This window comes from Delphinus delphis, chromosome 8 (assembly GCF_949987515.2).
Source record: "Delphinus delphis chromosome 8, mDelDel1.2, whole genome shotgun sequence".
NCBI lineage: Eukaryota > Metazoa > Chordata > Mammalia > Artiodactyla > Delphinidae > Delphinus > Delphinus delphis.
The window spans coordinates 87,749,615-87,775,783 of record NC_082690.1 but is presented as its reverse complement, the minus strand read 5'-3'; the positions used below and the strand labels follow the sequence as shown (position 1 = coordinate 87,775,783).

The following is a 26,169-nucleotide window of genomic DNA, read 5'->3' as shown; positions in this document are numbered from 1 at the left end:
TCTCCTTTTGACAAATGAAGAAACTGGTAAGTCCCTGAATATCTCTGTGCTTCAAAGGTCATCCTGTGCATGTGCGATCTGGCCATTTGACTCAGCCCCACTCTTCCTGGAGCTCAGGAAAAGGAAATTGTGCGGGATAGATTTATGGCCTTGTTACCATGTGCCAACCCTGTTCCTGCCATCTACCCTTGCTTGTACCTATGGGTGGTCCCTTCCTAAGCGAAACATCTAGAGGGATCTGATGGACAAGCTATGACTGAGGGTAGGAGAAATTCCTTTCCTACTCCGGAACCCCCAGCATTCTCAGCAAGGCTGTGAGGAGGGAGGAAGGGAGGGGAGAGAAGAGAGAGGCGGCACTGGGAGGATTTTCTCATCCCTGTTAGACAGAAAGGAGATGGGGGAGAAAGAATTTTTTATTTTTATTTTTTAAAAATCATCACTTTGAGGGGGGCATCCCTGGTGGCGCAGTGGTTGAGAGTCCGCCTGCCGATGCAGGGGACACGGGTTCGTGCCCCGGTCCGGGAAGATTCCACATGCTGCGGAGCGGCTGGGCCTGTGAGCCATGGCCGCTGAGCTTGTGCGTCCGGAGCCTGTGCTCCGCAACGGGAGAGGCCACAACAATGAGAGGCCGCGTACCACAAAATAAAAATAAAAATAAAAAATCATCACTTTGAAAAGGGAATGAAAAAGGAAAGAGAGGTGGAGGAGATGTGAGAAGAGAGTGAAAGGGGGTGTGGAGTCGCCAGATGACGTCTATTCTAGTATATCTAGTAGCCAAACGACACCTATTGATTATAAGGGATATAAGACTAGAGAAGAAAAATTAGCATTACAGAGGAGCAAAAAGGGAAAAAAAGTCACTAATAATCCCACCAGGCAGAAATAGCCCCTTTTAATATTTTAGAGCCAAAGTTTCCAAGTATTGTACCTGAATATGTGTGTCCTGTAACAGGTACCTACTGTTCTAGAAATCTGCTTTTGTGGTTGATCAATACTTATGACAGCTGTCAGCTGTCCCTGGGGCCAGTGGGAGTGGATGCCTCTCCAAGCAGTCTCCTGCAGGGGCTATTCCTCCTCCCCCGCTTCCCCCGTGACCAGTGGACAGGCAGCAGGCAAGCCCCGTCTTCCTCTCTCTCCAGGAAAGCAGTCCGCCTAGCCATCCCTAGACTGCCTATTCTTCAGAAACAAATCACTCCCTCCGCCAAAACAAATCCAAAACCAAAGAACACTCCATTAAGAAACTCAGCTCAGTAATCTCAGCCTTAAATGCCTGAATAGGAGAAAAGCAGAAAGGAGAATTCTAAATGGCACGTATTGATTGGCTTGGCTCACCGAAAGAAGGCACTTTCACCAGCTTTCCAAATTACAATTTGTTCAATAGTGAAAAAGTAACTCATTTTGAGAAAGCACTCTGACACCCTTAGGAGTTGCTTTCTCACCACTTAAATTTTATCATTATTATCGTTCGCTCATTCTCTGGAAGCCACTGGGCAAAGCACAGTTCTTGGCACTTAGGAGGCAATCAATAAAGGCCGTTGAATTAATGAGACTGTAACTGGCAGGGAAATTCAAATTCCAGAGACTTGGGAATTTTGATGTGGGCTGAAATGAGATGAACTCCTGAGGCTTATCCCCTTTGATAGGTACTGGGAAGAGCACACCGTTTAGAATCAGCCTGACCTAGGTTCACATCCTGAGCCTTTTTACCTCTGTGAATACTTCATATTTCTGAGCCTTTGCTTCCTTGGGATGGTTATCCTTCCTGCGTGCTTCTTGTGAGGATTCAAACAGATGCTCCCCATCAAATGCACCTATTGGACCAGAACAAAGAAGATGTCAAAATACTCTTGCAGACTCGTGCTTCTAGATCATGTTTTGCTGGAGACTGGGGTTTGATTTCCCAAAAGGAGAGGCAGCTATATCTTGAGTCCCCTAAACTAGTTGTTGAATTTTTTGAAAAAAAGTTGCTTCTCTTTACTTCTCACTTCTTCTTCCTTGCCCACAATTCCAGAAGCTACCACTAGGGCTAGAGCAATGGGTCGACTCAGAATTGCAGGGAAACCTACATTGGATTGTTGGCTTGAAGAGTGCATAATTTTTGTATACATTCCCTCCCCCGTTTTTCTATCTTCAAAAGATCTGAATTTCTTTACCCATAATAAAAGGATCTGTTTGTATATTAGTTTCTCAATGATTTCATTGCCAAAGCTGTGGGGTGCATCTTTGCTTGGGGCTGTCAGTTGTAGGTGAGAAAAAAGATAAACAGGGGGAAAATATTTGCAAGTTTCTGGATTCTTGCACTGCGATCAGTTGATGACAACTTGGGAGAGATTTAATGCTGAATGTTCTGGGATGCTTAATGAGCTTCCAGAAGATAAGTGGTTAACTCTTAAGTCAAACACTGGAATTAAGAACAAAGGTCATAGTGGTGTGAAAAAGAATTTTGTTTTTAGTTGCATGGGGTTTTCTTTCATTTTTAATTTTCATTCATTCAATTCATTTTACTCCATTCTATTTCATTTCTTTCATTTATTCATTCTTTTTTAGGACCTCCCCAGTGGTCCAGTGGTTAAGAATCCGTGCTTCCACTGCAGGGGACATGGGTTTGATCTCTGGTCGGGGAACTAAGATCCCACATGCTATGTGCAGCCAAAAAATAAACCTTTATTATTCATTCCTTTCATTTCATTTTCTTTCTTCCAAACATTTATTGGGTGTTACATTATGTGCAGCACGGCTATATTTAGGCCCTGGAGATATATCTGGGAACAAAACAAATGGAGCCTTTCCCTCATGGAGTTGATATTCCAGTGGGGAAGACAGACAATTGAACAATAAACAAACATAGGATAATGGCAGGTAGTAATAAATGTTTCAAAGAAAAACAAAGCAAAGTAAGAAGTTAGCCCATTATGAAGGTAGTATTAGGGCAAAACAACAGAGGACAAAGGCAGAGTAAGCCTTTGAAGAGATCTGGGGGTGAAATAATGTTCTAGGCAAAGGAAATAGAAAGTGAAAGGCCCTGCAGGCAGGAGCAGGCTGTGTGGATACGAGGAGCTGGGAGGTCAGTGCAGCCAGAGCACGTGGAGCAAAGCGGGAAGTGGAGGGACATAAAGTTGGAGATGTGGCAGGGCCCCGAGCACATGGAACCTTAGAGGATGCGGAGGTGACTCGGGATTCTATTTGAAGTTTGCTGGGAAGCCATAAAAAGGTGTTGTAAAAGGGTTGCATTGTGTTCCCCACAAATTAATATGTTGAAGCCCTAACTCCCAGTACCTCAGAAGGTGACTATATTCATAGATAGTGCCTTGATAGAGATGATTAAGCTGAAATGAGGCCATTAGGGTAGGCCCTAATCCAATACAACTGGTCCTTATAAGAAGAGAAAATTTGAACACACAAAGAGATACCAGAGATGCACGTGTATAGACAAAAGGCCACATGAGGACACAGTGAGAAGGTGGCCAACCACAAACCAAGGAGAGGGCTTAAGAAGAAATCAAACCTGCTGACACCTTTTTTTTCTCTTTTTTTTTGAATTTTATTTCATTTATATTTTTATACAGCAGATTCTTTTTTTTTTTTTTGCGGTACGCGGGCCTCTCACTGCTGTGGCCTCTCCCGCTGCGGAGCACAGGCTCCGGACGCGCAGGCCCAGCGGCCATGGCCCACGGGCCCAGCCACTCCACGGCACATGGGATATCCCTGGACCGGGGCATGAACCTGTGCCCCCCGCATCGGCAGGTGGACTCCCAACCACTGCGCCACCAGGGAAGCCCAGCAGATTCTTATTAGTTATCCATTTTACACATATTAATGTATCTATGTCAATCCCAATTTCCCAATTCATCACACCACCACCACACCCCCGCCACTTTCCCCCCTTGGTGTCCATACGTTTGTTCTCTACATCTGTGTCTCTATTTCTGTCCAAACCTGCTGACATCTTGATCTTAGACTTCCAGCCTCCAAAACATGAGAAAATAAACTTCTGGTGTTTAAGCCCCAGGCTGTGGCTTTTTATTATAGCAGCCCTTACAGACAAATACAAATGATATCAAAGCATAGATTGCCACAATCTGACTTTCATTTTCAAATGATCACTCCAGCTGATATGAAAAGAAGACTAGTGGGAAAGAGTAGAGTCAAGGAAACCAGTTAAGAGGCTGCTGTGGTGATGCCGGTGAAAGGGCCCGTGGGTTGGACCAGCTTGGTGGTAAACGAGGTGATGAGTCAGGCAGATTTTGCAGACAGAGCAAACAGGATTTGTGGGAAAGAGAGGAATTAGAGCTGCTGGCAAGGTCAGGCTTGTTCAGAATGTCCACTCAGTCCCTGGCTAAAATCACTCATATCCTGACCCCCAAGAGGTTCTGGGTACTGTGACAAGCTCTTAAAAAAAAAAGAAGAAAAACAACCTCCTAAGATTTTGGAGCCAAACCAGTTTTAGAAGGAGAAAAAGAAAAACAGAGGCTACTGAAAGAAAGGAAATCCAAGTATGGTTCTAGAGTCAGAATGCTTGGGTTCAAATCCTGGATTCACTTCTTACTGTTTGACTTTAGGGCAAGTTATTTAAATTTTCTAAATCTCAGTGTTTTTCATCTAAAAGATGAGGATGACAATATCTACTTCATGGGCCAGTGTGAGAATTAAATGAAGTATTTACGTAAAGCTCTCAGCATCGATTTGGCTTACAGTAAATGGTCCATAGATGTGATGTATTGGTTAGCTCTTGCTGTGTAACAACGCCCTCCCCCAAACTCAGTGGCTTAAAATACGAAGCATGTATTGTTGCTCATGAATCTACCTGTCAGCTTTATTTTTAAGGGGGCCAAGCAGGACTGAAAGAGATGAGCTCTGTTTCCAAAGGGCCTGTAAACTATGCAAACAGTGGAAACACACGCACAAGCTCACAAATCTTTGCACAGGTTATAGGAGGTTATGAGCGTGGACTAGGACTGGCTGGGGGACCTGAGTTCTCGTCGGACTGTGTGATTTGGGGCAAGTTTTGTCCCTCACTGTGCCTCAGTTTCCTCCTACATAAGGAGAAGAGTTGGATGAGACAACCTTGAGGCTTTCCTCCAGATATGAATTCTCTTGAATATATGTAACACATCTACCTACCTGTGTCTGAAACAAATAGGGAGTTATTTGTCTTATACAAATCCAGAGTTAAGCAGTCTGGATTGACGTGGCAGCTGAATGACATCATAAGAACAAGTTCTTTTCGGTCTGTCTGCTCCACCACCCTTAGAGTGTAGGCTGGTTGTCTTGTGGTGCCAAGGTGGTCACTGCACCTCTAAACATCACATCTTTGTTCTAAGCAGGCAAAGGGAAAAGGCAGAAAGAGAACAAACATTTATACCAGTGGAGTCTGTTTCTTTTTACAAGGGAAGAAAGGGCTTCCCTGGGAGCCCCATCCTGATGATTTATGCTTATGTCTTATTAGCCAGAACTGTTCCTCATGGCTACTGAGCTGGAAGGCGGCTAAGATTTCTGAATGGGAATTGAGTCAGCCAACTCATGGTGTTGGCTGCAAACGCTAACCACAAATTAACATAGTCCTGAAAGGGCACCCTTGGGTTACCCACAGGAGCTCTGGCCAGTCAGCTGGCTTCATGGTGGCCTGCAGAAAGGTTGTTCCCCTGGTAACAGTACTCACATAATCCCAGGAGACTAAAAATTCCAAAAGAGAAAGACATTGTTTGCTTGATCTCAGCTGGAGCTTCAGGACCTAATTCAGGGCCTGGTACATTATAGCTGCCTGACAAGCATTTGTGAATGAACGAATTGCCCATCAATGAATATGGATTTCAGTGGACTGGGGCACTTGGGGAATGAGGGATCAGGATAATTGGATTTTCTGGCAGCTTGAGGGTGAAGCAGAAAAGCTTATGTTTTCAAATTAATTCCGGCAACACTGAGAGCCTTCCACATCCAAGGCTCCAAGGTAAAAAAAAACAACAATAAAACCCCAACAACTCATGTGCTATATATGAGTAATGATCAGGATCTCGGCAGGAAAGGTGGCACAATCAGGGTAGTTGAGGACAGCATAATGGGGACTACTTACAAAGGTGTGGGCAGGGTTACAGGAAACCAACAGTGGGTGGCAAAATCCCCTGGGGCTAGTGATGCCAGGGAGCTGTTATCACCCCTGCTGACAGAGGAAGGGGAGGAAGTGGATTCCAAAAGAAGAAAGGAGCTATGGCTGGAGTTGGAGCTAGAGCTGTAGGTGTGGACTATCTGGGAGGAGCCGTGGCCTTCCATAGAGGAGCACTACCGCTGACCAATGCCATGGACTGGGGCCCTGGCACACAGGGAGCTGGGGGAATAAACAGTCCATCCTCTCTTTCCTTCTATCTACTGCTCACCTGTTGGCGTATCCCATCAGCTGACCACTACTGGGGACAAGAGCAGGGCCCTGCTGATGCAGTCTGTTAAGATCAAACTCTGGGGCACAAAGCAGGTAGGAGAAGGGTGGAGAGAGGATCTGGGGTGGGGTAGATGGAGAAGATCCAGCACAGTGTATAATTTTACATTTGCATGATTACTCTTTGAGGTGGATATTATCGTAACCACATCTGGATGGCATAACAGAGGCCCAGAGTAGTTCAATTTGTCTAAGTTCACACAGCTTGTTAGTGGCCAAGCCAGGACCAGAGCTCAGATCGTGTGACTCCCGTTCCAGTGCTTGTGACGGGCTCCATGCCGCCTCCCACCCCAGCCTGCTAGGGAGAAAGCCTGCTCATTCCTTTGGCTTCTGGACTCTTCTTGGGAACAATGGGACCAGGGTGGGAAAGGACTGACTTTCTGAGAGGGAGAGTAAATTCTACAAAGTGTAGGACTGGAATTTGGATGCCAGGGACATGGGTTTTCTGTTTAAGACTCCTTAGAGTAGCAAGAGGACTAGGTCAGCAGTGAGCAGGGCCGAGATCTAGGTGGCCCCCGCTCATGACCGGAGGCACAATAAACTGAGCCTGTGTTGTATGCCAGGCTGCCAGGCACTGTGCTAAAGGCTTCATGAACATCACAGCAAACTCTCAAAGGAACTTATTATTATTTTCATTCGCTGGCCCCAAAACAAAAACACAGAGAGGTTAAATTGCTTGTTAAATGTAGAAACATGATTCAAAATCAAGACTGGCTACAAAGGCCAAGCTCCTTCCTTTACTCCAGTGGTTGACTTTTGGAGGCCTGCAACCTGATTTTGACTCACTGAGACCTCAAGATTTTTGTAAAAAAAATGAAACCAGTGGCCAACATCTTAAAAGTGTGCAATTTCACATAAAAGCCTGAATGTTTGACTTCTGTTGAAAAATTGGAAGGTTGGAAATGCTGGGCCCACATTCTCACATGGCAATGATTGACTAAAACTGAGTAATGGCCGCCTCCTTTAAATGAAGGATTTGTTCTCATTGTTGCCACAGTCCCCACCACTCCCTATTGGCCCAACACTGAGGCTGAGAATCAGTTGCCATTTCTTATCTGTCTATACCATTGGTTCTCTTACACTCAGTCCACTTTCCTTATTTATGTTGCCTGCTTGGCTCTGGTAGGCATTTGGGTTTGTGTTTCCAAAGTGCCCACTTCACTGATGGTATAAGATCATCCACTGGGGTGAGAGAAGCAGATATTCGACCTTTTATTAATAGGTATGATCTCAATCATTTTAATGTTTATTTTTATGCTTTATAATATACTTAATATATCAATACAATAGTCATGGCTATATTTTATAAATAAATTATGCATATACATTCGGGGTATTTGTTCAGAATTCATCTTTCTGATAAGGCTCTGAGAAAGAAAAGTTTGAAGATCACTGCTCTTAATCACTACCTTTGTACTAGCTGTGAGACACTGTGAAAATCCCTTTGACTTTCTAGGCCTAGATTTTTTCCACTGGAAAATGGAGATATTGATACTATCTATCTTGAAGAGCTGTTTCAAAATTCTAACCCCCCAGCAACCAATAAAGTGCTGAGCAATAAAAGCAGAAAGTCACCCTGGGAGAAGTGACTTAGCACAGCTGGCCATGTGGTGGCAGCTCCTCCTCTGTGAATGTCAACCTGGAAGGGGAATTGGAAGCTTCCCTGTAGGGTGTCCAGTCATAAAGCCTGGGCTGCTGGCAACCTGGTCCAACCCCTGCACAGCAACAAGGATTGATTTTCAGGTTTACTAGTGCTGTTGATGTGCTCCTGGAGCAGACAACAGCTCTGCTCTCATTAAAGAGAAGCAGCTGCCCCATTTCTGTTCACCTTGCCCTCACCTCCAGCCTACACCTGGCATCCCAGGGAGAAGTCTCCCCATTTCCTTCATCCCCATTGGCCTCCTTTGTTCTTGGGTTCATTCTGGCTTGGAGAGAGTCAAGATTTAAAGGGGGGCTCAGAAACACAGGGGAGGGTGTCAGTGGAATGCTCGCCCTAGTATGGACATGTCAAAGCTCCCTCCCAAGAAAAGAGGTGATGCTGAGACCAGGCACTCCATAGATTCTCAAGGGCAGCTCTGCCCTTTGGTGGGCTCAGGGGGTTAGACAGACCCTGAGTGCTGACTGAGCTTCTGGAACAGGATGCTCCAGGCACTCACTTCGTTCCTTCCAATCACCAAGGGTGACTGCAGAATTGTTCAAATCCCCGTGGTACGGAGAGGTAATGTTAGCCAGGTCCACTGCCCACTAAGGAGTCTAGTGAAGATGACCAAATGCCCTGCTTTGCCTGGGACTGAAAGGTTCCCTGGGATGTGGGATTTTCAGTGCTAAAACTGGGACAATTCACGGCAAGCCAGAAAGATCGGACATCCCAGATGGAGCCACAGTTCAAACCCTCACCATCTGTCTCCAGAGCCCACGCACTGAACTGCTCCTCTGCAGTGCCCCGAGTGAGGACAGTGAGAGCCACTGGGGCATGTGCAGTGTGACAGGCAGTGAACACCTGCAGGAGGAAAGAGAAAGAGCCTCGAATATAGGGACAAGTTCTCCGTGTTGCTTCTCCGTCTGGGAGTGGGGCAGGAGAGAGGAGAGAGGGTGGCCCTGTATCCAGGCTGTTTGCAAGATGAGATTCCAGTAGGAACTACTGTTTATGGAGCATCTTTACATTTATAACTTCAGTCCAAAGCCTTGGGAGGGAGGTTTTCGCAGATGAGGAAACTGAGGCTCTGAGATGCTCAGGAGTCTGCTCAATGCCTGCTACAGTCCCTTCAGGCTGCTATGACAAAATACCACAGACTGGGAAGCTGATGAACAGCAGAAATGTATTGCCCAGAGTTCTGGAGGCTGGAAGTCTGAGATCAGGGTGCTGACATGGTGGATGAGGGCCCTCTTCTGGGTCACAGATTTCTCATTGTATCCTCACGTGACGGAAGGGGCTAGGGAAATACATGAGATCTCCTTTATATGAGTACTAACCCAATTCGCGAGGGCTGTACCCTCATGACCAAATCACTTCCCAAAGCCCCCCACCTGCCAATACTATCACCTTTAGGGGTTAGGATTTCAACATACGAATTTAGCAGGGAGGACACAAACATTATACCATAGCAGTACCGCTCCCCGCCACCCCCCTAGTTGAAAGTGGTGGAGTCTGCACTTGACCTCAGGTCTGTTTGCTTCCAGGGCCTGTACCTTTACCATGAGGCAACACTGTTTCTCCTTCTCCAGGAGGACTTTCTTAAAACATCAAATCATTTCAGGTGATTATTATAAGTCAGGAGCTGGCAGGGTTGGGAAGTAGGTGGTGGGAAGTTTTGTTAAATCTTTCTGTGCCTTTTGAGTATTCTCGAGTTTCCATTATTGGTTGGCAGGGAGAGTGAGGCTAACTTCAGTGTCTTACATTTCCTGCTTATTAACACCTGGTCAGGAAAGGTCGTCAAATCTGTTAAGGGCAACGAGGTCTTGGCGGTGGATTTCAATTAACCACCAGAAACTCTCCCATCCGCAACAAACCCAGACAGTCTTTGGCTGAATTTAGCTCAGAAGATACAGGAGGTGGGAGGCTGCTTAAGCTTTGTCTGAACCTTTTCTAGTGCAGTGAGTGGTGTTACCACACATGTGCATGCTCTGTGTTTAATTTAGCAGTGTTACTGATTGTAAAAAAAAAAAAAAAAAAAAAGTTATACTTTGCAACACTGCCTATGGGCAAGAATCAAAATTAAAGTGTTATTTAAAATACAGGAGAGAGATCAATAGTCACTTAAATAGCTTTAAAAAGTATAAGACCCCCACTGGCTGTAAAATACTACCACCTTGGGAGATCCATTCCAAAGAAGAGTTTTTTCCTAGGTCCTGAAAATATACATAGATGCAGTCTTCTCATATCTGAGTAAAAGTTATTCATTTATTCATTTCACAAACATTTATTGAATGTCTCCTGTGGGCCGGGCCCTGAGCTAGGTGCTGTGAGGATATAAAGAAAGATGAAATTGACTAGGATCTTTCCCTCATCAAGTCCCCAGTTCATTAAAGGGGATAAGACACAAAAATTAACATATTATTGGGTAGAAATAAAGAAATGGAGAGCATTCCAAGCAGGGGGAGTGGCCTGAGCAAAGATCTAGAGGAGGGAAAACAAGTACACTTGGAAAGCTAGTAAACTAGTCTGGCTCACAGAGCACAAGGGAAACAAATGAGAGAAAACGGCAGGAAAGAAGTACCCCCCTGATGTCAGACCTCATTCCTGAGGATATAGAGATGTGTATATAAGCCAGAGGTAGGTCCCAGGAAGACCTGATGATGGCCAACTTCAAGAGTCTTAAATGTTGATACATCAAAACCCAAAGAATGACACAAACTCGGGGAACTGCCAAACTGGGGGGCACAGATGACAAGGTCAGAAGTTCAGCTGAGAGAGAGCTTGGTAGGGGCTGGAGGAGATGTAACGTATTTCAAGGGCAGAACAGGAATTTAACCTAGAGGTGGGCTTTGGAGGACGGAAAGAATTTCTTTGGTGGGAGAGGAGGGCCCAGGGCACCCTGAGCAAAGAAATTGCCCTCAAAGCGTGGGAAAGAAGGAGGGATGCCTGGGTCGGGTGAGTCCCTGGTCTGACAAGCACAGAAAGGGGCTGCTCTAACTTCTTCCCCTTTTGGACAAGTGACAGATTGGGGTGAGGAAGTGTGGCCCCGGTTTTGGAGGCAGACAGATCCAGGTTGGGCTCAACTCCAGCTCTGTCACTGATTCATTTTAAGGCACCTCTGTGTACCTCCCTTGGCCTTGCTTTCCTCATTTGCAGAAAGGCCTTAACCAGGCTTCCCTAGTGGGGTTGCTGTGAGGGTTAGAGCCTTATGTCAATTAGAGCATTTTGGGCACAGGTCATGGCGCGTCTGTCCCAAGTTGCCTTGCCTTCTGCTTTGCCTCCCCAGGTTGGCTTCCTCCTCGGGAGCCTGGGTCACCCAGGCACCTGTTGACCCAAAATTATTAAAACAGCAAATTATTTTCCTAGCAAAATTTTGCAAAGAATTGCAATTCACGGACGTGCAATCTATGGTGAACCACAGGCATGCCCAGAGAACAAAGGAAGGGAGCCTGCTTTTATGGGGAAAAGCAGGGAATTAGGAGGGGCTGTTCTAAATGAAAGTTCATTGGAGAAAGGTAGAAGTTCAGGGTGGCAGTGGCTTCTCACTGACTGAACTGGGGTGTTTCTCATTGGCTGGGTTGTTGCTGAGCAAGGAGAAATTCTTCCCTGGGGATAGTCCAGTAGTTGCACTTCCTGCTTGGGGGTGCAAGGTATTCTTCTTCCTGTGGGCCATGCAATTGACCTTGAGTAGCAGGGCGTGAGAGCTCCCCTTTCTGGCCTCCTAACTCCATTTTAAATGGAGGTTCCTGTGTATTAATTTTCATACAAGAAATTGTATGAAAGAAGAGAGATGGGGCCTTGGGGTCTTTGCATGGCTTTCTCCTAGGGGTGAGGAAGTCTCCCAGAAGCCCCTGCACGTCATGTGCTCATTCTGAACCACTCACTGACAGAGGGGGCGGGACTTCCCTTAGACCAATCAGGTGCACCCCTGAAGCTGGGAGGCGGGGCATATTCCCAGCGCAGGGGCGGGAAGGGGGGCTGATGCAGCACTCTGGTTAGATAGACCACCTGAAGCACCCCTTTCAGAGACGCTGCAAAACGCTCCGCACAGAGTAGGTTCTCAGGCTGCAGTGGTCACAGATAACTGGGCTCAAGGTGTCTGTCCTTAATTGTACATGAGGTCATTAAACCTCTAAATAACAGGGGAGAAAGGGAAGTAAGATTCTGAGAGAGCCTGAGCAGCTCAGAGTGGTTAGCATTAAAATCATAATGTTGTCTGTAAAGTTCCTTTAAATCCATATTTCATAACTTCAAAAAAAAAAACATTTCTCTCTTCTCCAAGGTATAGTGACATTCCCTTTTCATTTAGTCGTGACAACCACCTGGTGTCTTGTGGGGACATTCTGGAGTCCTTCCTGGTACCTCTTTGTGCCATCTGGAGGCTTTTGTATTGGGCCCACAGTGACTGTGGACCCGGTATGGGCCAAGATGCCTGGCTACAAATCTCAGCTCCGGCACTTCATAGCCTCTCTGTGCTTTTTTCCTCATCCGGAAAAAAAAAAAAAAATAATAGTACCTGGCTCTTTGGGTTGTTTTGATGATTAACAAACAGTTTGGTCTTCTCTGACGAAAGTAGCCTGTTGAAGATAGGGAGACTTTGTGAATCCTTGGAGACTGGATTCTTCCCACTTCCTGCCATCTCAGCAAAGAGCAGAACACAGGATAGGGACATGTGAAGGGAAGGAATGTGCAACTTCATGAAAAGCATGCATTCCATAATTTAAGGAAATTATAGTATTATTACTTTCCAGCATGGCAACAAGATATAAATAGATGCTAATAAGTAAAATTAGGTTAATTGCTGAAAAAAGTACAATTCGTAATAGGGTTGCATTATAAAAACGTTTGCACATGTAAAAGTTCTGTAATATACATGGACCTTAATTGCTGCATCAGCATGGAAAATTGTCGGCTCTGCCACTACTAGCTGTGTGATTTCAGGCAACTCTCTTTACCTTTCTGAGCCTCAGTTTCATTGGCTATAAAATGAGACTAATAACTTCTTTCTTGTAATAAAGGACCAGATGAGGTAATGTGTGAAAGGGCTTTGAAAACTGGAAAGCACAATACTTTCCTTAGGTATTGTAACGAATTTTCATCCACAACAAAAATATATTCAAGGAAAATGTAAAGACTCATTGTTTGAAATACCAACCTTAAAAAACAATCCAGAAATACTAAACGTATGCTTTTCTTTACAATAGCGTCTGTAAGACTTTTACGTTTTTAGACACCATCTTTTTTGTTAACATCACCTTAGGATCTCATGGCATCTTTCTTAGGGACTGAACAGCAATGGGTGCACTGTTTCAGACAGAAATCTGGAGGGTCCAAGCTCCTGGATTAAGGTAGCTCCCTTATAGAATGTATTTTCTGGGTAAACATGAAAATTGGATTAAGCCAAGCACGTCATTGTAGATAAGGAAAATCGGTGCCATGTGGGCTGAACTGTTTATAGTCTTAACTACAGAAATGGAGGAACTATTTATACCTGTGAGTTCTGCTGTCTCAAACCACGGCCATCCGCTCCTCGCTTCAAGTTCACATAGCCATCACTATGAAGAGTCAGTCACAGTGGGTGAAAAGCAACTAATGTCAGACCCCTGCTGGCCTAGTCTGGCACTGCATGGGGAAACACAGCCTCCTATTCATATTAAGGGGGAAATTAGCTACAGGGGCAAGACCTGAGATGGCAAGAATTCAGTCTTGCCTCACTTTCTTTGTAGGTGTCAATATTCATCAAAAAGTGTGTCAAAATGGGAGCTTAAGATCAGACTTGACTTACAATGGCTCTTAAGAGGCAGCCGGGGATAATAACCTCCCTTCAGGGCAGTTTGGAGCTTGAATCTGCCTGTCCGGCCAGCTTGCTCTTCATTGCTAACAGCATGTAGTGTAGCACTTGTTTTTCAACATGCTTTCAAACTCACTGCTTGTTGCATAGTTTAACCTCTAGAGGCGGCAGAGGTTTTCTCTCCAGCTTTTTCATTCTGCCTCATTTGCAAGGAGGAAGAACTCTGAAGGGTTACGGTCAAAATGGAGTGCTCAAGGATGTATATAATGGGGTCACTATAATAGGAAGTAGAGTTTGCAGGTATAAGGACTGCCCAGAGTTACAACGTGTTTCCTTCTTGTGGTCTGTGCTCTCTCCTCTTCTTTCATTAAACTGAAATAAAATGAAGGCTGCCCCTGCAAGGAAAGTGGGATCTAGGGAAAGCAAGCACAGAGCAGTCCAGGGATAGAGAGAAAAAACCCAAACAAAACAAGAACCTCAGATGAAGAGTGACAGCTCTTGTTTTGAGGAAGAGCATCTTGATTAGTGCTCCTGGCTGGGAGAAATCAGACACAGCAGGAATGAGGATTTCATTTTGGAGGAGCAGAGGTTGGAAAGTGGCAAAGTGGCTGAGGTGCCTGGCTCAACTCCCAAGCTAGTGTTTTTGCTACAGGGAACAGGTGAACCCCAGGGAGCAGACCAGGGGATTGGGATTGGGGGGCAGTAAGAGACGGGGAAGGTCATTCCACTTTTTCTATTTTAACATGGCCTAGGAGATGAATTTTTCTTCCTCTCATGGTAGAAAGCTCTGATGAGGGCTTCCAATGGCCAAAAGTGAGGTCCTTAACTCATTTGCTCTGCCCTAGTGGCCCCATGACTTAAAGGTCATAAGAAGAAGATGGGATTGCACCAGGAACCAGGGCATCTTTCAGCCAAGCCTCTTGATTCCTTCCTCTTCAGGGCTTGTGCCTCTTCAGTTTGTCTTGAGTGATGCAAATCCACTCTTCCCAGTAAAACGAAATCATCATCTCATTAGATCCCAGAGAATATTCTGTGATTGCAGGAAGGAAAGCTGTAATTGCCATTCTAAACATGGAGGCCTTGGTGATTTTCAAAAGCATTGCTGGCTGTGCTGAACAGGCAGTGCAAAACCCACCCTCGATTTTCTGTACAGTAGTCTTCTACATGGAAGAACTCTAAGATACTTAGCTAGTCTCCTATTGATGGATACTTAGGTCATTACCACATTTTTCCCATTAAATACGATGCTATATGGACATTCTTATGCAAAAATCTTTGTACATGTGCCATATTTCTTTCAGTTAGACTTCTAGACATGAGATTGGATAAAACTAAATTTCCTTTAAAAGGCTTTTTTGTACTTCATCAATCAATTTATAATAATGCTAATATCAATCACAGCTATCTTATTTCTTGAGGGGTTACTATATGGCAGGTGTTATACTAAGCACTTTTCATACATTATCTTATTGGTCATCTCATCAATCCAGAATGGTAGGTTCTATTATTATCCTCATTTTAGAGATGAGGAAATAGAGACACAAGGCATGTACGTTACTTGTTTAAAGTAACGTAATAAATGCCAAACCTAGGCATTCTGACCCGTTATTTTACTCAAAAGAGAACCTACCTCTATTTTAGAAAGAGAGAACTTGGTAAAATGTGAGGTGAGCTTGGCAACCACTGCTGGGAAAGGAATCCAGTTGGAAGCATATTATTGGAAGTGTCACCATCTTGAGTCTTCATTAGCAAATCTTTGAGTTTGGTGTTACTACAAGGACCTCAAGCTCAAGGTCACAAGAGGATTTCTTTCCAGCTGTGCCTATGAAACCTTTTTTTTTTTTTTTTTTTTGCGTTACGCGGGCCTCTCACTGTTGTGGCCTCTCCCTGTTGTGGCCTCTCCCGTTGCGGAGCACAGGCTCCAGATGCAGGCTCAGTGGCCATGGCTCATGGGCCCAGATGCTTTGCAGCATGTGGGATCTTCCTGGACCGGGGCACGAACCCATGTCCCCTGCATCAGCAGGCGGACTCTCAACCACTGCGCCACCAGGGAAGCCCCTGAAACCTCATTTTTAAATGCATAATTCAATTGACCTAGTAGTTGTTCCATTTAATCTCTGCCAAACAATCGGTTGATTTTTTTTCCCTCCATTACCTGGCTGTCTTGGTGTTCTGTTGTGTAAGGCTAAGAGTACCTGAAGTGGGATGGTGGGTAAATCCAGTTCAAGGCCATAGGTTTTTGTGCATTCTTAGAAATGGAATCTCTCCATAGGTGTGCAACATCGTGATGACAACTGGGGACCATTCAGGCAATAGCTTTTGTCCAGGCGTGTTTGTGTCCATGAGCTCCTCTGGACGATGCCTTTGTCCCTGGGAGAGAAAGGGTCAGAGGGGACTACGGAAAGGGGTGAGAAGAAGGAGGCAGAGGAAAGACAGCTGCTCCAGCAAGTGGGGATATTTATTCCTTACAATTGCTCAATGCTCTTGCTACATTCCAGTGGATATAATAACCTCCTAAGAAAATACTGCCCTGTGTCTCTTCCTTACTTGGAAGGCACTGAACTCAGTAGGAGAGAGCCTGTGACCACATGAGCGTGTCACACACACTTTCTATATAAGGAACAGGGTCATCACTAAATCACCAGCCTGATGATACACACACACATGTACACATGACATATGACCAGTCTGTTCAGGGTGAGGGCTGGTGTAAAAACTTCACTAGAATTGTAATGAGGTCGAAAATTGTACTTTTTTTTTTTTTGCAGTACGCGGGCCCCTCACTGTTGTGGCCTCTCCCGTTGCGGAGCACAGGCTCCGGATGTGCAGGCTCAGAGGCCATGGCCGCTCTGCGGCATGTGGGATCCTCCCCGACTGGTGCACGAACCCGTGTCCCCTGCATCGGCAGGCGGACTGTCAACCACTGCGCCACCAGGGAAGCCCCAAAATTGTACTTTTAAGAAGTCCTTTCAGGGAGATAATGTGTGGAGTTGGAAGTCATTTGTTAGTGGATGGGGTGAGACCGCAAAAGAGTACGTTGGAATAACAACAGAGGATCCCTAAATGGTCTTTTCTAAAAAAGGGGGTCAGGGCTTTTGTCTCTATGAGTGTGGAATGCAGGTAGGGATAGCCTCGACTGCTTGCCCACCACACTCACAGAAAGGTGCCTACCACCCTTTCCTCTAAATAAATGTTGACCTAATATTTAAAGAATAGCAGTTTGGAGGGGTGCCAAGCCGGTATTCTTCCTGATGTGCCCACATCTCCTTCTGGTGTTGCCACACGTGTGCATGTGCACGCACATGCGCACGCGCACACACACACACATTCACTGGCATCTCCCACCCCTGTGCTGCTGCCTGCCACACTGATGCCCCCACGAGTGCACCTGAAGGTTCAAGGCTAAAGTGCCAAGGAAGGCATTTGAGAATGGTCCACAGTCAACTCCTTCAGAGGCCAGACACAACTGCCGTGACCCTTTTTAATAACCTTACACCTTAATTACCTAGTCCAGAAAATGGATGTAACCATTAAGCTGGAATAAAAGGTCTGGCCAACGCACAAGGCTTACTGAGCACCTTCACCCTGGTGCCTGGTGTACTGCTATGGTAGAGGTCTCAATCAAGCAGCCAGTGCTGCCTTTACTCGTCACAAAAGTAACCCCAGAATGCAGCCTGGAAAAGAGAACTGGGGTGTGGGAGAGGGAGAGAACCAGAGAGAGAGAAAACTATGTATATACACACACACAGAGAAGGAGAGAGAAAGGGAAAGCGAGAGAGAACCATAGCTTGGTTCCCGATGTTGCCACTCTGAGGAGGAAGTCTGCACTGTGCCGAACGCTAATGTCTGTGCAGGCCTGAGACTAAGAACTCCAGCCTATGCAACGCTTCCCTTTAGTATCAAAGAGGGAATCTTGGGGTGTTTCCTAGAATGTTCTAATGTAGGCTCTTGGGCCAATAAACAGACTTTCTCTTCTGGGAGACAGTGGCCAAATCTGTGCAAGAACTCAGGCTTCCCAACAGCTGTATGACCTTAGGCAAATCATTTAGTCTCTTTGGGCCTCAGTTTTTTCACCAGTTAAATGAGGTCAGTTGGACTCATCCCTAAATCAGTGTTTCCTAAAATTGTTAGACGGAATGCCAGAAAACTGTACTCTACCCCTTCCTGAAATTCCACAGTGCAACTGAACATATTAAGAGGTCTGAGAAGGCCCACAGAAAAGAAACCTGCTCAGCTTTGTTCAGCCCATTGTGCCACTTCCCCGTTTACTCGACTACGGTACCTTTGGTCATGGCTTATGCACATCTGGCGTCAGTCTGCTTGGCCTGCTGTAACAAAATACTATCAACTGGATGGCTCTTCAACAAGAGTTTATTTCTCATAGTTCTGCAGGCTGGAAGTCTGAATCCTGGTCAGGTTCTGGTGACAGCCCTCTTGTGGGCTGCAGACTGCTGACTTCTCCTTGTGTCCTCACATGAGAGCTCCACCCTCAGGACCTAATTACTCCATAAAGGCCCCACCTCCTAACACCATCACATCGGGGATTAGGATTTCAACACAGGAATTTGGGGATAACTGGAATATTCAGCCCAAAGCATTGGGGGAAATGTCACTCTCCACAGAGTCTACATGAGTCTAGCTCTCCTGGCCAGCCCCAGTTCACGTGTCCCCCCGGCCCCCTGAACCCCACTGCTGCTTGCACGTGTGCATGTACATGTGTACACATACGTGCACACACACAGAGGAAGAGAAGCTGGGATTCTTAGAGGAAGCATCTTGCCGTTCTCGCTGTCACTTCTTGCTTTGCTAAAATCTTACAATGTTAGATCTGGAAGAGGCAGAAAGATCCTCCAATCTAGTGGATTCTAGTCCTCATTTTATGAGTATTTAGAGAGGGAAATTGACCTGCCAAATGCTGCATAGCTTATTGGTGGCAGAGTAGGAATGGCAGTTAGGTTTCCTAACTCTCTTCCCTCTGTAGGTAAGTGACCTACTCTTCTACTCTAAGTGACTCAAAGACCTTTTGAGTGCTCTGGTCACTTATGCTGGGGCAGATGTAGCTAAAGGTGTTTCCCAGTTTTCTGCATCAAGATGTAATTAATACCTGGAGTAACTCTGGACACGAATGCTATCAAGATATCAGTCAGCAAGTCCACAAACATTTTTGAACATCTATTTTGGGTCAGGCAATTTCATCAACATTGCTAATACATCAGTGAACAAACAATACAAGCTTCAAAGAGGTACAGACAGTAACCATATGAACAAATAAATACATATAACTTGAGATCCTTATAACTGACATGAAAGCATAATTGGGTGGGTGTGGTAGAGAGGGCTAAGAAGTAGCCTTGGGGAGAAGGTAGAGGCTGCGCAGACAAGCCAGTGTGGGACAACATGAGGGCAGGCTCCATCTACAGCCCCAAGAGGACTCCAATTTGATGAGTGATGCTCATCACAATACACAGTGGTCATAAGCTACCACTTATAAGTTCCTCCTATGTGTCGGGCACTGTACTAAGCCCCATAGATCCAGCTGCTTCTTTAATTCCTCAGAGTTAGTTAAGGATAGAGCCAGTACTAGAACCAAGTCTGTCTGCTTCTGAAACCTAGTTATTTATTAGGAGAAAGCTCATTCCATTTTCCAAGGACAGAAGACCACACATTGTTCTTTTTCCTGGAGATGCAACACTGGGGTTAAGTGGTTCTTAACGTTAACAGTTCCTCCTAACAACTTAGGCTACATTTTACTTTTCACTTCATTCCATCACTCTTAGTTCCATCCTCCAGAGACCCTCCCCAACACCACACACAAAATCAGTTACATCCTATTATCTGATGCCAGTTATGTTGATACCTCAGAAGGGAGAAAAGTATGTTTTTAGGAGTGGAGATTTTGTTTTTTTCCATTCTGTTCCCTCCCAGGAGGGAATCTCAATATTGTTTCTGAAATCAGACATTGTGTGTGGGTTTGGAACTGAGTGGGTAAGGGGATGGATATGTACCACACCTTATTTATTTTCTCTTCTGTGCAAGGAAGGGTCTCAGCTGTTTCTCCTCCCAAATTGAATTCTCTTACTCTTGAAGAATGACCCAAGCAAAGACATTTCCCAAACATCTGAAATCTGAGACTTGTGCCTGGAATTCATGAGGCTCATGGTTTCCAGATGGAGAGACCAGAAGAAGAGGAGGTGGGGGAACAGAGGAAGGAGGGCGGAGGATAAAAGGCAAGGGGAAGCCTGAACTCTGGATCACTCTGCCTGTGAACCGGGCCAGGCCTCTCATTTGTTCTGCAAGTCTGCCATCTGAGAACGTGCCAGGCCCAAAGAAACGCAGCAGCTGTGCACATCCTCGTGAGACTGTTCCAGTGATTACTAGGAAGTAAGTCATCGTGAAATTGTCCCTTCTGAGGGCGGTGACTAACCTCAGTAGCACAATACAAAAGAAAGCCCATGGCTTGGCTATGAAGAGGGGCATAAACACTCCAGACGGATTTCCTCACCATCTCGGAAACGACAAAACACAGACACTTCTAGAAATCTTGGCTTCTTTACACCACTTAACCAGATGCAACAGTGGACCCCCAGGTGACCTAATTCTTCCTCCACATGTCTTGTCCTCATGCCAGAGGTGGGGAAAGAGGTTTAAAAGGCAACCTAGTTTTGAGTAAATTAACAGGCAAGTATAGTTTGGCCATAAGTTGGCTAGGTATGGTCTCAGAAGGAATGCTCTTTTTTGATCAGACAGGCCAGTATCTTCTAGGGAAAAAAGGAGTTTGGGGAAAAGAGATCAGAACCCCTGTTAGCAGATGGAAATTGGTTTTTTAAGTGCTGAGAAAATACCCATTTTTATTGTTATCAGTGGTTTCTTTACCATCATGGCCACCCATAATCACCCCACTGACAGAGTCAACACCACCACCACCACCAAGCCAAAGAGCAATCTTACTTGTCTATCATGGTTCTTCCCACTTGGAATAGCGTGAATCTGATACTAGGATATAGCCATCCAACTGGGTCAAAAGGTCCTAGAAGCCTGAATGTGTGGAGAGAAACCAAATACAGAAAAGTTACTTCCAATTAACACCTGCAATCTCCAGATGTCCTAATAAAAATGGTGAGGCAGCAAATGGCGACCTTCAAGCCAGAGAACTACACTTGGACTCAATGTTTTCAAGAGCCAAGCCAAGTATTCAATCTCCTCATACCCTGATCTTCTGGCCTGGGACATGTAAGTGTTCAACTACATTCTGGCTTGGGGGAGAAAGCAAGCAGAGGTGAACGTATTCTGTACTGGCATGACTTCAACAGACCATTCATCTCACCCTGAGGTATGAAGGGATATTGCCTGCCTCCTCAGGCTGAGCAGTGCCCACAATTTATGAACTTCTTCACAGTATGATGTGAATCTGGGGCCTGAGCCAGGCATTATCATCAGGAAAAGGTGGACAATTTCCCTCTCCCTCCCCACTCCTTTTCCTATTGCTGATTGTACTGTTCAGACATGAACTATGATTTAACGCCTTCTGCTGCTAAGGGTGTTACAAAATATCGGTTGCAATGTAGTCATAAAAAGTGTTTAAGTAAAAGAAAGAGAAAGACAGAAAGAAAACAAGAAAGTAGAAAAAAGAGAAAATTATAGCAAATGTCAAAACTCATCATTACCACAAGCACATGGATAGGCAGGGAAAAATCTTTGCCTGTGTACCAAACGGAATGCAGCTGATTAACTTACATCATTTCTATACACAATCAACAGTGTTGAAAGCAGTGCATCTTGCGATAAAGGATAGTTCCAGTCACATGTTTCTCAATTTCTTTATCTCAGGGTCATCGGATCAGGGCCAGATTGCCACAAAGGGCTCAATGACCCATGGGAAGTGAATCATGTTTTCATTCCAGGGTTTAATATATGCATTACATCACTATTAGAAGCAAGCGACTCTGTGGTCGATGGCTCCAACGTGGATTAAGGTCAAAAGTGGCCCTGGAGACCAAATTCCCTAGTGAGCGTTTGCCACACAGCTCCATGTGTCCTTTGCTTCTGAATTCTTCCTTCTCCTAGCAACAACTACTAAATACCAGCTTCCCAGGCTGGTATTATGTCCACATAAGATTTATTTTTCTTTCAGCAAAGAACTGGAGAAATACAAGAAAGAACCTGGTATTACAGGTTAAATTGTGTTACACCCAACTTGTGGTGAGGGTCCAGTTTCTTCTTATTATACCCCAATTTTGCTGTAATGACTATTGCTTGAAATAAATGGGGAATTGACAGGGGCTGAGAGATAACAGGGATGCTTAAGTGATTTTTATAGTAGCAGTATTTGTTGTAACAGGATTTGACCTGTATTCTGGTTATTAGTTTTATTCATCAATTGGAAACTTGGCACTTCCATTGTTCATGCCATTATATGCAAAGCACTGTAGCATGAAAGTCACTTACAAAGCTATGAAAAAACTCTCTAAACACAAGAGGCTCCTGGAACAATAAAACCTCAGGTGGGGGATGTTTTGTCTTAACTAGATGTTCTGGATAGTCCAAGGTTTATTCCTTTAACCCCTAAAAGGGGAATTTGTTTCATTTTTCTTTACCTTTGTGATAGAAATATTTCTAAAATGTTTGATATGCAAATTCTTGCTTTCTCCTGAGCATAACTTAGTTTCTTTAGGTGTGACGCTCAGGGTCATCACTTTGAGTATAATTACACAGTCCTATGATATGAGGTGTTTAGAAACTGAGATGTGTAAAGAGCTATTTTGGGCACTAAATGCCCCCCTAAAACAGAGCTTTTTGAGCTCTTCAGTCTACTTAAACTTTTTCTGTCTTCTCTATTGCTGTCAACTCCTTCTCCTTCTTGAGTTAAGTTTCCTCTAGAAATCTGTTTTGTGCCCTTAAATTTAATCTGCTGTAGGCTTGGAAACCAGACAGCAAACATTTAGAACTATGTGTGAAGCAGGAATAAATAGGTTCTGAGTAGGTGCTTTATGGGTAGACAGATGGCCTTTCTCTTATGTGTTTGCTTCATACTATTTATTTCAACTGGTCAGAAGTCTTGTTTACTCACTTCTTAGTTCTCAGTCATTTTTGAATGGGTCCAGCAGAGGTTTCAGATTTTTCCAGTTCTGTCTCAATTACTGTCAAACCACTTATGCAGATTTCATGTTTAAGAAATAGGGATAGGTGAAGCTGACTGAGCCATAGGTAAATGAGTTGTGACTGACTCCCTAAAATGGTATGAAGGTTGTGGGCCATTTTTGTAAGGCAAATGGTATGCTACAGCCATGAGGGTTCAACTCAGTAAATGAACTATAAAACAGACAAGCTCCCTCTGCAGTCCCTTTCCAAGAATATGAAGCTGGCCTACTGTCAAACTGTTGGAGACGCCTTCAACATGTTTAATTAAATTACAGGCTCAGTGCCAGAGTTGGCTGACTTTGGGGATTCTAAGACTATGGCAAAAGAAGCCATGGCTTTGCCTCTCCTGGTGATTTCATTATTTATGGCCTTGGAATAAAGGAGATAAAGCAAGTCTAAAAGCTTCCTCCTTCCAAAAGTGCAGTTTCAGGTCAGAAGAGAATTTCACTGCTCACCTTAACCCTCCTTCCCTCACTGTACACTGTACTTTGCAAACTGTACAAAACAAGACCTAAAAAAGACAAACTCCTTCGCCCCAAGGCCATACTGTATGTGTTTGCGGAGAGGGGGTGGATGGGTGAAGGTTATTCACCAGCATCAGCTGGAATCTGTGCAGCTAGGAGAGGAGAGCTTTAGAGCCAGGGTGTAAAGTCTGCTAGACCTGGGTTTAAATCCTAGCTTCCCATTTATTAGGGTGTGACCTTGGGCACCGTATTTAACTCTGATTCCTGAGCAATAAAATAGAGGATGATAATATTAGCGCTGTGAGAATTAAATAACATAAAAGGCAACTAGGACAGTGCCTGGCCCAGAAAAAGACCTCACTAAACGGTAGCTATTATTATTAACAAAATGAATGATTTAACCTGGAGACTCTAATATTTAACGAGTACAGATACTCAATGCAGCCGATTATTGACTTTAAGCCGCCTTTCGTTTTGTTTTCTTTTCTGTGACACCTTCTTCTCTTGTTAATACTGGCAGCCTGACTTTCTGTTGGGTGTACTTACCTCTGGTGCCTTGTTAAGGCCAGGAGATATTCTAGACCAGCTGCAATTTCACTTTTATGAGTGTAAAGGAAATGGGGCCACCTGTAAGTTGGACCAAGCAAAGATCAATGAAACAAAATAAAGAGTTGTAGCTTTCAGAGGGAAAGACAATAAAATGAAAAAGGGCTGAGGCAATGGGATGCGGTATTGAGACACTGGCACCAGGAAGTAGGGAAGAAAACCTCCAAACACATTGTGGTTTGTTAAAACACCGAGACTCCCAAGTACTACAGTGCCTGGCAATCCCATCCCACCAGGCAGAAGTGTGCTTAGCAACTGGGGAGGGAGGAAGTGGGCCTAATGATTGTTACAGGGGACAAGAGTCTCCCGGCCTGGCTTTATCAGCGTGGCTCACCGCATGACCTTGAGTGACTGACTCCCTCTAGAACCCTATCTTGAACAATTTCTCCAAAGTTCACATACAGCCTCTAGCTAACTGAAGGGGTTTGATGGAGACAAATCTGTTAAAAAATTTTTTTACAGCAGGGTTCATAAACTGCAGCTCCTCCAGACACTTGCTGGTGGGTTTTAAGGATGGATTTTAAAAATTGAATTGTAATGCCTTTAGGTAGGAATTGTACCTTCTAATTCATACAGTATCTACTATATTGAGTTTTCACATTTTGCCTCTTGATTTCAATGCATCCTCTGCTCCTGATATTACAAACTGGACTAGAATTGCTTCATTTAGAACTTAATTCTATCTCTTCATCAGTTATATCAAATGTGTACTTCTAAGGTTCCCCAAAGATGATTTTGCTGGCCTAACTGTAATTTGCTCTATGAAGGTTTTTTTCCTAGCAAATATGGTAAAAATTAAAGTTTGACCACCACTCTGGCTAATCCAAATTGTAAAGCTTTAACGTTATTTGAAAACATCATTCAGGACCAAGCATTCTTTACTTTATAATCTACTTTGCTCAGAAAATTTAACCTAGGCATGGATCACTTCACTTTGAGGAGAAAACATTTCTTTAAATAACAATGACTTTAAGTCTGTCCTTTTGCCACTCCCAGAGATCTCCTAAGCTATGCTAGAGAAGTCAGGGGCAAATGAGCGTCCCACCTCTCATAACCAAAACACCATCATCTCCAGCATGATCACAGTTAACAATGCAGATCACCATGAATATTTACACCTAGCAGGGTCCTTTGTGCACAACTCTGAGAGACAAATGGTATTTCCAGTAATAGTTTATTGATTTCCAAATGCACAGGGGCACTGAGTCCAAACATCCTGGGAGAGCAGTAAATCTTTCTTACAAAATAATTTACAGTATGAAAATGATATACTGAAACATTAACTCAAATGTGTAATTCCCGTGAAAGACTGAGTGTTCCCTTGTTTAATGTAAAGTGTGAAAGAGGAAGGTGACTGAGGAGGGAATGTGACTGTGCACAGGAAAACAGGCAGAGGACAATGGGTTCGTTGGTTCTCCCTATCCACGCAGTGTGGCCTGTCACTGTAGAAAGATTGGTCAGGTTGAAGTCCCATTAAGTATAAATCTACTGTCCCCTCAAGGTCATATCAAGGCTAGCATGGGCTCTGCGGCACTTTTTGTACCAGTATACCCACTAGTGTCTTAATTTATTTTTATTTTCCTGCCCTGGCGCGAACAAGCGCGTGTTCTTGTGTGTTCTTGGTTCCAAATGCTACTGTTTTCCTAGGCAGTCCCCAAGGGCCTTACAACTCTTGGAACGGGCTGTGGTGGGGCTTCAGAAACACCGTTGGGTAAGGCAATATTAATGAGATCTGAAGTCTCCCCTGCAGGCCTGCAGGCCTTCTTTTCTCTCAGGGCTGGGCTGAGTCCATTCATAATGAGATAGATTTGTTTTTTAAACAGAAAATTCCAGTTGTGCTAGGCACACCGTAAACATGCAACTAATTTTCTTATCGAAAAGCATGTGTTGAAGAGCTACTGAGTGTGGCATTTCAGGTATTGGCAAGAGAATATTTTCTAGGTGGAGGAGAGGACTTCCTAAGCCCTGCCACTCCTATCGGTCGTGAATTCTGCAGCCGTGCCCTCAGTCCTGACTAGAGTGGTTAGACTCTCAGGTCACCCAAAATTCTGGGTGTCCAAATTTCCCATATCATTAGACACCTTGGAGTAGGGCTGGAGTGCGA

General features: G+C 44.6%; 1 protein-coding gene across 2 annotated transcripts in view; it reads right to left on the bottom strand.

The window, feature by feature from the left end:
* Positions 1-19,014: 19,014 nt before the first annotated feature.
* Positions 19,015-26,169, bottom strand: part of TRIM44 (tripartite motif containing 44) — a 119,121-nt gene continuing 111,966 nt past the window's right edge. Inside the window, exons 7-8 of one of the 2 annotated variants that reach the window (XR_009520404.1) lie at positions 24,006-24,086; positions 19,015-20,892 (exon numbers count right to left, since the gene is read on the bottom strand). The gene's annotated coding sequence lies outside the window, so the exon portion shown is untranslated. Of the gene's footprint in view, positions 24,087-26,169 lie in introns of both variants that reach the window. The other variant, XR_009520403.1, reaches the window with a different exon arrangement.